This window comes from Hemitrygon akajei, chromosome 14, assembly GCF_048418815.1.
Source record: "Hemitrygon akajei chromosome 14, sHemAka1.3, whole genome shotgun sequence".
NCBI classification, from domain to species: domain Eukaryota; kingdom Metazoa; phylum Chordata; class Chondrichthyes; order Myliobatiformes; family Dasyatidae; genus Hemitrygon; species Hemitrygon akajei.
The window spans coordinates 36,191,989-36,205,047 of NC_133137.1; the positions used below are offsets into that span (position 1 = coordinate 36,191,989).

Sequence of the window (13,059 nt, forward strand, 5' to 3'; positions counted from 1 at the left end):
CACTGTCCGACATGGTGACTCTCCCTCACTCCACAGACACTGTCCGACCTGGTGACTCTCCCTCACTCCACAGACACTGACCGACCTGGTGACTGTCCCTCACTCCACAGACACTGTCCGACATGGTGACTCTCCCTCACTCCACAGACACTGTCCGACCTGGTGACTCTCCCTCACTCCACAGACACTGACTGACCTGATGACTCTCCCTCACTCCACAGACACTGACCGACCTGGTGATTGTCCCTCACTCCACAGTCACTGTCCGACCTGGTGACTGTCCCTCACTCCACAGACACTGTCCGACATGGTGACTCTCCCTCACTCCACAGACACTGACCGACCTGGTGACTGTCCCTCACTCCACAGTCACTGACTGACCTGGTGACTGTCCCTCACTCCACAGACACTGACCGACCTGCAGACTGTTTCTCACTCCACAGACACAGTCCGACCTGGAGTCTGTCCCTCACTCCACAGACACTATCTGACCTGAAGACATTCCCTCACTCCACAGACACTGACTGACCTGGTGACTCTCCCTCACTCCACAGACACTGCCTGACCTGGTGACTCTCCCTCACTCCACAGACACTGACTGACATGGTGACTCTCCCTCACTCCACAGACACTGGCTGACCTGGTGACTGTCCCTCACTCCAAAGACACTGACAGACCTGGTGACTGTCCCTCACTCCACAGACACTGACCGACCTGGTGACTGTCCCTCACTCCACAGGCACTGTCCGACCTGGTGACTGTCCCTCACTCCACAGACACTATCCGACCTGGTGACTGTCCCTCACTCCACAGTCACTGACCGACCTGGTGACTGTCCCTCACTCCACAGACACTGCCTGACCTTGTGACTGTCCCTCACTCCACAGTCACTGACCGACCTGGTGACTGTCCCTCACTCCACAGACACTGCCTGACCTTGTGACTGTCCCTCACTCCACAGTCACTGACCGACCTGGTGAGTGTCCCTCACTCCACAGACACTGACTGACCTGGTGACTCTCCCTCACTCCACAGTCACTGACTGACCTGGTGACTATCCCTCACTCCACAGACACTGCCCGACCTGGTGACTGTCCCTCACTCCACAGACACTGTCCAACCTGGTGACTATCCCTCACTCCACAGACACTGCCCGACCTGGTGATTGTCCCTCACTCCACAGTCACTGACTGATCTGGTGACTCTCCCTCACTCCACAGACACTGACTGACCTGGTGACTGTCCCTCACTCCACAGACACTGCCCGACCTGGTGATTGTCCCTCACTCCACAGACACTGACTGACCTGGTGACTCTCCCTCACTCCACAGACACTGACTGACCTGGTGACAGTCCCTCACTCCACAGGCACTGTCCGACCTGGTGACTGTCTCTCACTCCACAGACACTGTCCGACATGGTGACTCTCCCTCACTTCACAGACACTGACCGACCTGGTGACTGTCCCTCACTCCACAGACACTGTCTGACCTTGTGACTGTCCCTCACTCCACAGACACTGACCGACCTGGTGACTGTCCCTCACTCCACAGGCACTGTCTGACCTTGTGACTGTCCCTCACTCCACAGACACTGTCCGACCTGGTGACTGTCCCTCACTCCACAGACACTGACTGACCTGGTGACTGTCCCTCACTCCACAGACACTGACCGACCTGGTGACTGTCCCTCACTCCACAGACACTGACTGACCTGGTGACTCTCCCTCACTCCACAGACACTGACTGACCTGGTGACTGTCCCTCACTCCACAGACACTGCCTGACCTTGTGACTCTCCCTCACTCCACAGACACTGACTGACCTGGTGACTGTCCCTCACTCCACAGACACTGACTGACCTGGTGACTGTCCCTCACTCCACAGACACTGTCCGACCTGGTGACTGTCCCTCACTCCACAGACACTGTCCTACCTGGTGACTGTCCCTCACTCCACAGACACTGTCCGACCTGGTGACTGTCCCTCACTCCACAGTCACTGTCCGACCTGGTGACTGTCCCTCACTCCACAGTCACTGTCCGACCTGGTGACTGTCCCTCACTCCACAGTCACTGTCCGACCTGGTGACTGTCCCTCACTCCACAGTCACTGTCCGACCTGGTGACTCTCCCTCACACCACCGACACTGTCCGACCTGGATACTGTTTCTCACACCATAGACACAGTCCGACCTGTAGTCTGTCCCTCACTGCACAGACACTATCTGACCTGAAGACATTCCCTCACTCCACAGACACTGTCAGACCTGGTGACTGTCCCTCACTCCACAGTCACTGACTGACCTGGTGACTCTCCCTCACTCCACAGACACTGACTGACCTGGTGACTGTCCCTCACTCCACAGACACTGTCCGACCTGGTGACTGTCCCTCACTCCACAGTCACTGACTGACCTGGTGACTGTCCCTCACTCCACAGACACTGACCGACCTGGTGATTGTCCCTCACTCCACAGTCACTGTCCGACCTGGTGACTGTCCCTCACTCCACAGACACTGTCCGACATGGTGACTCTCCCTCACTCCACAGACACTGTCCGACCTGGTGACTCTCCCTCACTCCACAGACACTGACCGACCTGGTGATTGTCCCTCACTCCACAGTCACTGTCCGACCTGGTGACTGTCCCTCACTCCACAGTCACTGACTGACCTGGTGACTCTCCCTCACTCCACAGACACTGACCGACCTGGTGATTGTCCCTCACTCCACAGACACTGACCGACCTGGTGACTGTCCCTCACTCCACAGTCACTGTCCGACCTGGTGACTGTCCCTCACTCCACAGACACTGTCCGACATGGTGACTCTCCCTCACTCCACAGACACTGACCGACCTGGTGATTGTCCCTCACTCCACAGTCACTGACTGACCTGGTGACTGTCCCTCACTCCACAGTCACTGACTGACCTGGTGACTCTCCCTCACTCCACAGACACTGACCGACCTGGTGATTGTCCTTCACTCCACAGTCACTGTCCGACCTGGTGACTGTCCCTCACTCCACAGACACTGTCCGACATGGTGACTCTCCCTCACTCCACAGACACTGACTGACCTGGTGATTGTCCTTCACTCCACAGTCACTGTCCGACCTGGTGACTGTCCCTCACTCCACAGACACTGTCCGACATGGTGACTCTCCCTCACTCCACAGACACTGACCGACCTGGTGATTGTCCTTCACTCCACAGTCACTGTCGGACCTGGTGACTGTCCCTCACTCCACAGACACTGACTGACCTGGTGACAGTCCCTCACTCCACAGACACTGTCCGACCTGGTGACTGTCCCTCACTCCACAGACACTGTCCGACATGGTGACTCTCCCTCACTCCACAGACACTGACCGACCTGGTGACTCTCCCACACTCCACAGACACTGACCGACCTGGTGATTGTCCCTCACTCCACAGTCACTGTCCGACCTGGTGACTGTCCCTCACTCCACAGTCACTGACTGACCTGGTGACTCTCCCTCACTCCACAGACACTGACCGACCTGGTGATTGTCCCTCACTCCACAGTCACTGTCCGACCTGGTGACTGTCCCTCACTCCACAGACACTGTCCGACATGGTGACTCTCCCTCACTCCACAGACACTGTCCGACCTGGTGACTGTCCCTCACTCCACATACACTGACTGACCTGGTGACTGTCCCTCACTCCACAGACACTGACTGACCTGGTGACTGTCCCTCACTCCACAGACACTGTCCGACCTGGTGACTGTCCCTCACTCCACAGACACTGTCCTACCTGGTGACTGTCCCTCACTCCACAGACACTGTCCGACCTGGTGACTGTCCCTCACTCCACAGTCACTGTCCGACCTGGTGACTGTCCCTCACTCCACAGTCACTGTCCGACCTGGTGACTCTCCCTCACACCACAGTCACTGACCGACCTGGTGACTGTCCCTCACTCCACAGACACTGACCGACCTGGTGACTGTCCCTGACTCCACAGACACTGTCCGACCTGGATACTGTTTCTCACACCATAGACACAGTCCGACCTGTAGTCTGTCCCTCACTGCACAGACACTATCTGACCTGAAGACATTCCCTCACTCCACAGACACTGTCAGACCTGGTGACTGTCCCTCACTCCACAGACACTGCCTGACCTTGTGACTGTCCCTCACTCCACAGACACTGACTGACCTGGTGACTGTCCCTCACTCCACAGACACTGACTGACCTGGTGACTGTCCCTCACTCCACAGACACTGACCGACCTGGTGACTCTCCCTCACTCCACAGACACTGTCCGACCTGGTGACTGTCCCTCACTCCACAGACACTGACTGACCTGGTGACTGTCCCTCACTCCACAGACACTGACTGACCTGGTGACTGTCCCTCACTCCACAGACACTGACCGACCTGGTGACTGTCCCTCACTCCACAGACACTGACTGACCTGGTGACTGTCCCTCACTCCACAGACACTGACTGACCTGGTGACTGTCCCTCACTCCACAGACACTGCCTGACCTTGTGACTCTCCCTCACTCCACAGACACTGACTGACCTGGTGACTGTCCCTCACTCCACAGACACTGACTGACCTGGTGACTGTCCCTCACTCCACAGACACTGTCCGACCTGGTGACTGTCCCTCACTCCACAGACACTGTCCTACCTGGTGACTGTCCCTCACTCCACAGACACTGTCCGACCTGGTGACTGTCCCTCACTCCACAGACACTGTCCGACCTGGTGACTGTCCCTCACTCCACAGACACTGTCCTACCTGGTGACTGTCCCTCACTCCACAGACACTGTCCGACCTGGTGACTGTCCCTGACTCCACAGACACTGTCCGACCTGGTGACTGTCCCTCACTCCACAGACACAGTCCGACCTGTAGTCTGTCCCTCACTGCACAGACACTATCTGACCTGAAGACATTCCCTCACTCCACAGACACTGTCAGACCTGGTGACTGTCCCTCACTCCACAGTCACTGACTGACCTGGTGACTCTCCCTCACTCCACAGACACTGACTGACCTGGTGACTGTCCCTCACTCCACAGACACTGTCCGACCTGGTGACTGTCCCTCACTCCACAGTCACTGACTGACCTGGTGACTGTCCCTCACTCCACAGTCACTGACTGACCTGGTGACTGTCCCTCACTCCACAGACACTGACCGACCTGGTGATTGTCCCTCACTCCACAGTCACTGTCCGACCTGGTGACTGTCCCTCACTCCACAGACACTGTCCGACATGGTGACTCTCCCTCACTCCACAGACACTGTCCGACCTGGTGACTCTCCCTCACTCCACAGACACTGACCGACCTGGTGATTGTCCCTCACTCCACAGTCACTGTCCGACCTGGTGACTGTCCCTCACTCCACAGTCACTGACTGACCTGGTGACTCTCCCTCACTCCACAGACACTGTCCGACCTGGTGATTGTCCCTCACTCCACAGTCACTGTCCGACATGGTGACTCTCCCTCACTCCACAGACACTGACCGACCTGGTGATTGTCCCTCACTCCACAGTCACTGTCCGACCTGGTGACTGTCCCTCACTCCACAGACACTGACTGACCTGGTGACTCTCCCTCACTCCACAGTCACTGTCCGACCTGGTGACTGTCCCTCACTCCACAGTCACTGACTGACCTGGTGACTCTCCCTCACTCCACAGACACTGTCCGACCTGGTGATTGTCCCTCACTCCACAGTCACTGTCCGACATGGTGACTCTCCCTCACTCCACAGACACTGACCGACCTGGTGATTGTCCCTCACTCCACAGTCACTGTCCGACCTGGTGACTGTCCCTCACTCCACAGACACTGACTGACCTGGTGACTGTCCCTCACTCCACAGACACTGACCGACCTGGTGATTGTCCCTCACTCCACAGACACTGTCCGACATGGTGACTCTCCCTCACTCCACAGACACTGACCGACCTGGTGATTGTCCCTCACTCCACAGTCACTGACTGACCTGGTGACTGTCCCTCACTCCACAGTCACTGACTGACCTGGTGACTCTCCCTCACTCCACAGACACTGACCGACCTGGTGATTGTCCCTCACTCCACAGTCACTGTCCGACCTGGTGACTGTCCCTCACTCCACAGACACTGTCCGACATGGTGACTCTCCCTCACTCCACAGACACTGTCCGACCTGGTGACTCTCCCTCACTCCACAGACACTGACCGACCTGGTGATTGTCCCTCACTCCACAGACACTGTCCGACCTGGTGACTGTCCCTCACTCCACAGACACTGACTGACCTGGTGACTCTCCCTCACTCCACAGTCACTGTCCGACCTGGTGACTGTCCCTCACTCCACAGTCACTGACTGACCTGGTGACTCTCCCTCACTCCACAGACACTGACCGACCTGGTGACTCTCCCTCACTCCACAGTCACTGTCCGACCTGGAGACTGTCCCTCACTCCACAGTCACTGACTGACCTGGTGACTCTCCCTCACTCCACAGACACTGACCGACCTGGTGATTGTCCCTCACTCCACAGTCACTGTCCGACCTGGTGACTGTCCCTCACTCCACAGACACTGTCCGACATGGTGACTCTCCCTCACTCCACAGTCACTGACCGACCTGGTGACTGTCCCTCACTCCACAGACACTGACCGACCTGGTGACTGTCCCTCACTCCACAGTCACTGACCGACCTGGTGAATGTCCCTCACTCCACAGACACTGTCCGACCTGGTGACTGTCCCTCACTCCACAGTCACTGACCGACATGGTGACTCTCCCTCACTCCACAGACACTGTCCGACATGGTGACTCTCCCTCACTCCACAGTCACTGACCGACCTGGTGACTGTCCCTCACTCCACAGACACTGACCGACCTGGTGATTGTCCCTCACTCCACAGTCACTGTCCGACCTGGTGACTGTCCCTCACTCCACAGATACTGTCCGACCTGGTGACTGTCCCTCACTCCACAGACACTGTCCGACCTGGTGACTGTCCCTCACTCCACATACACTGACTGACCTGGTGACTGTCCCTCACTCCACAGACACTGACTGACCTGGTGACTGTCCCTCACTCCACAGACACTGTCCGACCTGGTGACTGTCCCTCACTCCACAGACACTGACTGACCTGGTGACTGTCCCTCACTCCACAGACACTGTCCGACCTGGTGACTGTCCCTCACTCCACAGACACTGTCCGACCTGGTGACTGTCCCTCACTCCACAGACACTGTCCGACCTGGATACTGTTTCTCACACCATAGACACTGTCCGACCTGTAGTCTGTCCCTCACTGCACAGACACTATCTGACCTGAAGACATTCCCTTACTCCACAGACACTGTCAGACCTGGTGACTGTCCCTCACTCCACAGTCACTGACTGACCTGGTGACTCTCCCTCACTCCACAGACACTGACTGACCTGGTGACTGTCCCTCACTCCACAGACACTGTCCGACCTGGTGACTGTCCCTCACTCCACAGTCACTGACTGACCTGGTGACTGTCCCTCACTCCACAGTCACTGACTGACCTGGTGACTGTCCCTCACTCCACAGACACTGACCGACCTGGTGACTGTCCCTCACTCCACAGTCACTGACTGACCTGGTGACTGTCCCTCACTCCACAGTCACTGACCGACCTGGTGACTGTCCCTCACTCCACAGTCACTGACCGACCTGGTGACTGTCCCTCACTCCACAGACACTGACCGACCTGGTGACTGTCACTCACTCCACAGTCACTGACTGACCTGGACACTGTCCCTCACTCCACAGACACTGACCGACCTGGTGACTGTCACTCACTCCACAGTCACTGACTGACCTGGTGACTGTCCCTCACTCCACAGACACTGACCGACCTGGTGACTGTCACTCACTCCACAGTCACTGACTGACCTGGTGACTGTCCCTCACTCCACAGACACTGACCGACCTGGTGACTGTCCCTCACTCCACAGACACTGACCGACCTGGTGACTGTCACTCACTCCACAGTCACTGACTGACCTGGTGACTGTCCCTCACTCCACAGACACTGACCGACCTGGTGACTGTCACTCACTCCACAGTCACTGACTGACCTGGTGACTGTCCCTCACTCCACAGACACTGACCGACCTGGTGACTGTCCCTCACTCCACAGTCACTGACTGACCTGGTGACTGTCCCTCACTCCACAGTCACTGTCCGACCTGGTGACTGTCCCTCACTCCACAGACACTGTCCGACATGGTGACTCTCCCTCACTCCACAGACACTGTCCGACCTGGTGACTGTCCCTCACTCCACAGACACTGACTGACCTGGTGACTGTCCCTCACTCCACAGACACTGACTGACCTGGTGACTGTCCCTCACTCCACAGACACTGTCCGACCTGGTGACTGTCCCTCACTCCACAGACACTGACTGACCTGGTGACTGTCCCTCACTCCACAGACACTGTCCGACCTGGTGACTCTCCCTCACTCCACAGACACTGACCGACCTGGTGATTGTCCCTCACTCCACAGTCACTGTCCGACCTGGTGACTGTCCCTCACTCCACAGACACTGTCCGACATGGTGACTCTCCCTCACTCCACAGACACTGACCGACCTGGTGATTGTCCCTCACTCCACAGTCACTGACTGACCTGGTGACTGTCCCTCACTCCACAGTCACTGACTGACCTGGTGACTCTCCCTCACTCCACAGACACTGACCGACCTGGTGACTGTCCCTCACTCCACAGACACTGACTGACCTAGTGACTGTCCCTCACTCCACAGACACTGACTGACCTGGTGACTGTCCCTCACTCCACAGACACTGTCCGACATGGTGACTCTCCCTCACTCCACAGACACTGACCGACCTGGTGATTGTCCCTCACTCCACAGTCACTGACTGACCTGGTGACTGTCCCTCACTCCACAGTCACTGACTGACCTGGTGACTCTCCCTCACTCCACAGACACTGACCGACCTGGTGATTGTCCCTCACTCCACAGTCACTGTCCGACCTGGTGACTGTCCCTCACTCCACAGACACTGTCCGACATGGTGACTCTCCCTCACTCCACAGACACTGTCCGACCTGGTGACTCTCCCTCACTCCACAGACACTGACCGACCTGGTGATTGTCCCTCACTCCACAGTCACTGACTGACCTGGTGATTGTCCCTCACTCCACAGTCACTGTCCGACCTGGTGACTCTCCCTCACTCCACAGACACTGACCGACCTGGTGATTGTCCCTCACTCCACAGTCACTGTCCGACCTGGTGACTCTCCCTCACTCCACAGACACTGACCGACCTGGTGATTGTCCCTCACTCCACAGTCACTGTCCGACCTGGTGACTGTCCCTCACTCCACAGACACTGTCCGACATGGTGACTCTCCCTCACTCCACAGACACTGTCCGACCTGGTGACTGTCCCTCACTCCACATACACTGACTGACCTGGTGACTGTCCCTCACTCCACAGACACTGTCCGACCTGGTGACTGTCCCTCACTCCACAGACACTGACTGACCTGGTGACTGTCCCTCACTCCACAGCGACTGACTGACCTGGTGACTGTCCCTCACTCCACAGCGACTGACTGACCTGGTGACTGTCCCTCACTCCACAGCGACTGACTGACCTGGTGACTGTCCCTCACTCCACAGACACTGACTGACCTGGTGACTGTCCCTCACTCCACAGCGACTGACTGACCTGGTGACTGTCCCTCACTCCACAGATACTGACTGACCTGGTGACTGTCCCTCACTCCACAGACACTGACTGACCTGGTGACTCTCCCTCACTCCACAGTCACTGCCTGACCTGGTGACTGTCCCTCACTCCACAGACACTGACTGACCTGGTGACTGTCCCTCACTCCACAGACACTGTCCAACCTGGATTTACTTTTGGCAGATCTTGGCTCCTGTACACTGTCAACATTGTCCTTATCTAGTTTTGTCAGAAACCACCATCAGATCATAAGACATCCGAGCAATATTAGACCATTCTGCGCATTGAGTCAGTTCCACCGTTCCATGATGACTGATTTATATCCCTCTCATCCCCATTCTCCTGTTTTTATAAGGCAATGGTGAGGCCTGACTAGGAGTATTCAGAGCAGTTTTTGACCTCTTATTGAAAAAAGGATGTGCTGATATTGGAGGGGGTTCAAAGGAGTTTGAGGAAAATTATTCCAGCTTATCATATGTGTGTTTGATGTCTCTGGGTCTCTACTGACTGGAATTCAGAAGAATGAGGAGGGATCTGATTGAAACGTATCAAATGTTGGAAGGCCTCATTAGAGTGGATGTGGAGAGGACGTTTCCTATGTTGGGGGAGGCTAAAATCAGAGGGCACATCCTCAGAGTAGAGGGACGTCCATTTAGAATGGAGATGAAGAGGCATTTCTTTAGCCAGAGGGTGGTGAATTTGTGGAATTCGTTGCCACAGGCAGCTGTAGAGGTTAAGCCACTGGGTCTCATTAGGGTAGAAGTTGATAGATTCTTGATTTGTCCGGGCATGAAGGGATACGAGGGGAATACAGGAGATTGGGGCTGAGAGGGAAATGGATCAGCCATGATGAAATGGCGGAGCAGACTTGATGGGCCAAATGGCCTGTTTCTGCTCCTATATCTTATGGTCTGCCTTCTCCTTGTAACCTTTGATGCCCTGACTAATCAAGAATCTATCACCCTCCACTTTAAATATACCCGAGGACTTGGCCTCCACAAGCTGGCGGTGATGGGTGAAACACAGATGAGGGCAAAGGTAGGTGTGTGGGGAGGAGGAGGATGAAGTTAGTACCTGAGAGGTGATAGGTGGAAGAGGTAAGGAGCAAAATTATCCACGACGTAGTTTTCCTCAATCAGAGACGAAAGTCACATCTTCCTTGGTTCTGAAGAGACAGGAAACAACATAATGCAGAAATACCTTTAACAGAGTGAAGCTGGGAGCTCTGTTGGATTAGGGGACAGTGATCAGCTACCCAAAACTACCTTGTGGAACAAAGTTTGTACGTTTGCAGGTGCTGACCACAAGTTTAGCCCTCAGCTTTGGCCCATCTCAATGGATTCCAAGTCTGACATGATCCTGAGCAGTGTGTCTGTATCCTTTGGCCAAGTGTCCTCACTCCAGTCTGCAGACATTTTCTCCTGTCTCCAGATTTTCCAAATCACCAGGACCCCTCCCTTTGATCTCTGACCCCCTCTAGATTCCTGCCATTATCCAACAGCACATTGATTGCCTCGACTTTTCCATTCTCCTCACTCACTCCTCCTGGACTTCACTCACAAAGACCCATTGCTGATATCATCGTTGAACCTGTCAACAAGGGTGCTGTTGTTGTGTTCTGGTTAACCGTCCCCTACCTCACCGACAGTAAATGTCGCTTTGTTTATTTACTTATTTATTGGGATACAGCGTGAAGTGGGCCTTTACGGCCCTTTGAACCACGACACCCAGCAACCCCCGATTTAATCCTGGCCTAATCATGGGATAATTTACAATAACCAATTAACCTACCAACTGGTATGTCTTTGGACTGTGGGAGGAAACCGGAGCACCCAGAGGAAACCCACGTGGTCACAATGAGAACGTACAAACTCCTCAAAGGCTGCAAGGGGAATTGAACCTGTGTTGCTGGTGCTGTAAAACATGGTTCAAACCACTATGCTACTTTCCTCAGACCATTCTTAATGTTTCCCTTTTCATCATGACCCCACCATTGAACACCGGGCCATTGTCTCTGAAACAGTCACAGACCTCATTTTTTGCAAGATTTCCCCTGCACTGTTTCAAACCTTTTGGCGTTCCCTGTTTTTACATTTTGTGCAAAATTCATGAACAGTTCTGTTTGGACAGACCCATTGTTTAGCTGCCTAACTCTTAACTCTTCTGAACTTGCCTCTATCTGGCCAATCCGTGACATCGCTGATGACCTCCGCTACTTCCAGTGTCCAGTTTCCTGCTCGATCAGTTCTTCTTCATCTGACACATACCGTCTCTCTACTCCCACAGTCCACATCGGGAAGGTCTGGAGCCCTCCAGTAACACACTGATTCACCTTGAACTTCAAAGTTAACGTCAGGCACAGAAGTGCAGTGGTCAGCATAACGTTCTTTATACAGGCGACCCAGGTTTGATTCCCACCCACTGCCTGTACGTTCTCCCCATGACCCTGTGGGGTTCCTGTGGGTGCTCTGGTTCGGTGTGGCTCAATGGGCCAGAAGGGCCTATTCCACGGTGTATCTCAGTGAATTAATCAATCAATAACTAAATAAAGATCAAAGACTACAAAGTGAGTCTGTAGGTTGTAGCATCAGTTCAGTGGTGAGTGAAGTTATCCATGCCGGTTCAGGAGCCTGTGGGTTGTCGGGTAATAACAGTTCCTGAACTTGCAGGGAGAGGCCTAGGGCTTCTGTACCTCCTGCCAGTGGCAGTGGTGAGAAGAAAGCATGGCCTGGGGATGGGGGATGCTGCCGTCCTGCGTCAGTGCTGGGGGGGGCTTTGCTGCATCGGCCTCTTACTGTTCACGGACCTGGACTGGAGTTTGCCTACCAGGTTGAGGAACTTGTCCTCACAGTAAACAACCTCTACTTTTTGCTGCCTCAGTAAAGCAGCCAGTGACCCCACCACTCCCAGACATCCCATCGGACAGAAGACACAAAAGCCTGAAAGCATGTCCCACTGGGCTCAAGCCAAGCTTCAACACTGCTGTTGTAATACCTCATGGTACAATGACCTTTTTGTCAGCCTACACTGCACTCTCTCTGCAGTGATTTCACTTTATTCTGTATTGTTATTCTCTTATCTTGTTCTACCTCAATGCATTGTGTAATGATCTGATCTGTATGAACTGTACACACGACAACATTTTCACCGTACTTTTGTCAATTCCAATTCACTTTCTCCAGATAGGAAGTGTCTCTCTGGGCACTCTCATAGGTCCAGGCAACACCTGACTTATTATGACACACTTGCAATGGTTTTTGCCCCAGTCCTATTTGGGCCCACTCCCGTAACTCTGA

The 13,059-nt window shown here is 54.9% G+C and overlaps 1 protein-coding gene across 2 annotated transcripts in view; it reads right to left on the reverse strand.

The window, feature by feature from the left end:
- The window catches only part of LOC140738488 (uncharacterized), a 120,185-nt gene that overhangs the window by 102,849 nt on the left and 4,277 nt on the right, over positions 1-13,059 (reverse strand). The window contains exon 2 of one of the 2 annotated variants that reach the window (XM_073065827.1): positions 10,838-10,928. The exons of the other annotated variant lie outside the window; for it this stretch is intronic. The gene's annotated coding sequence lies outside the window, so the exon portion shown is untranslated. The remainder of the gene's footprint in view (positions 1-10,837; positions 10,929-13,059) is intronic. 2 annotated transcript variants of the gene reach the window in all.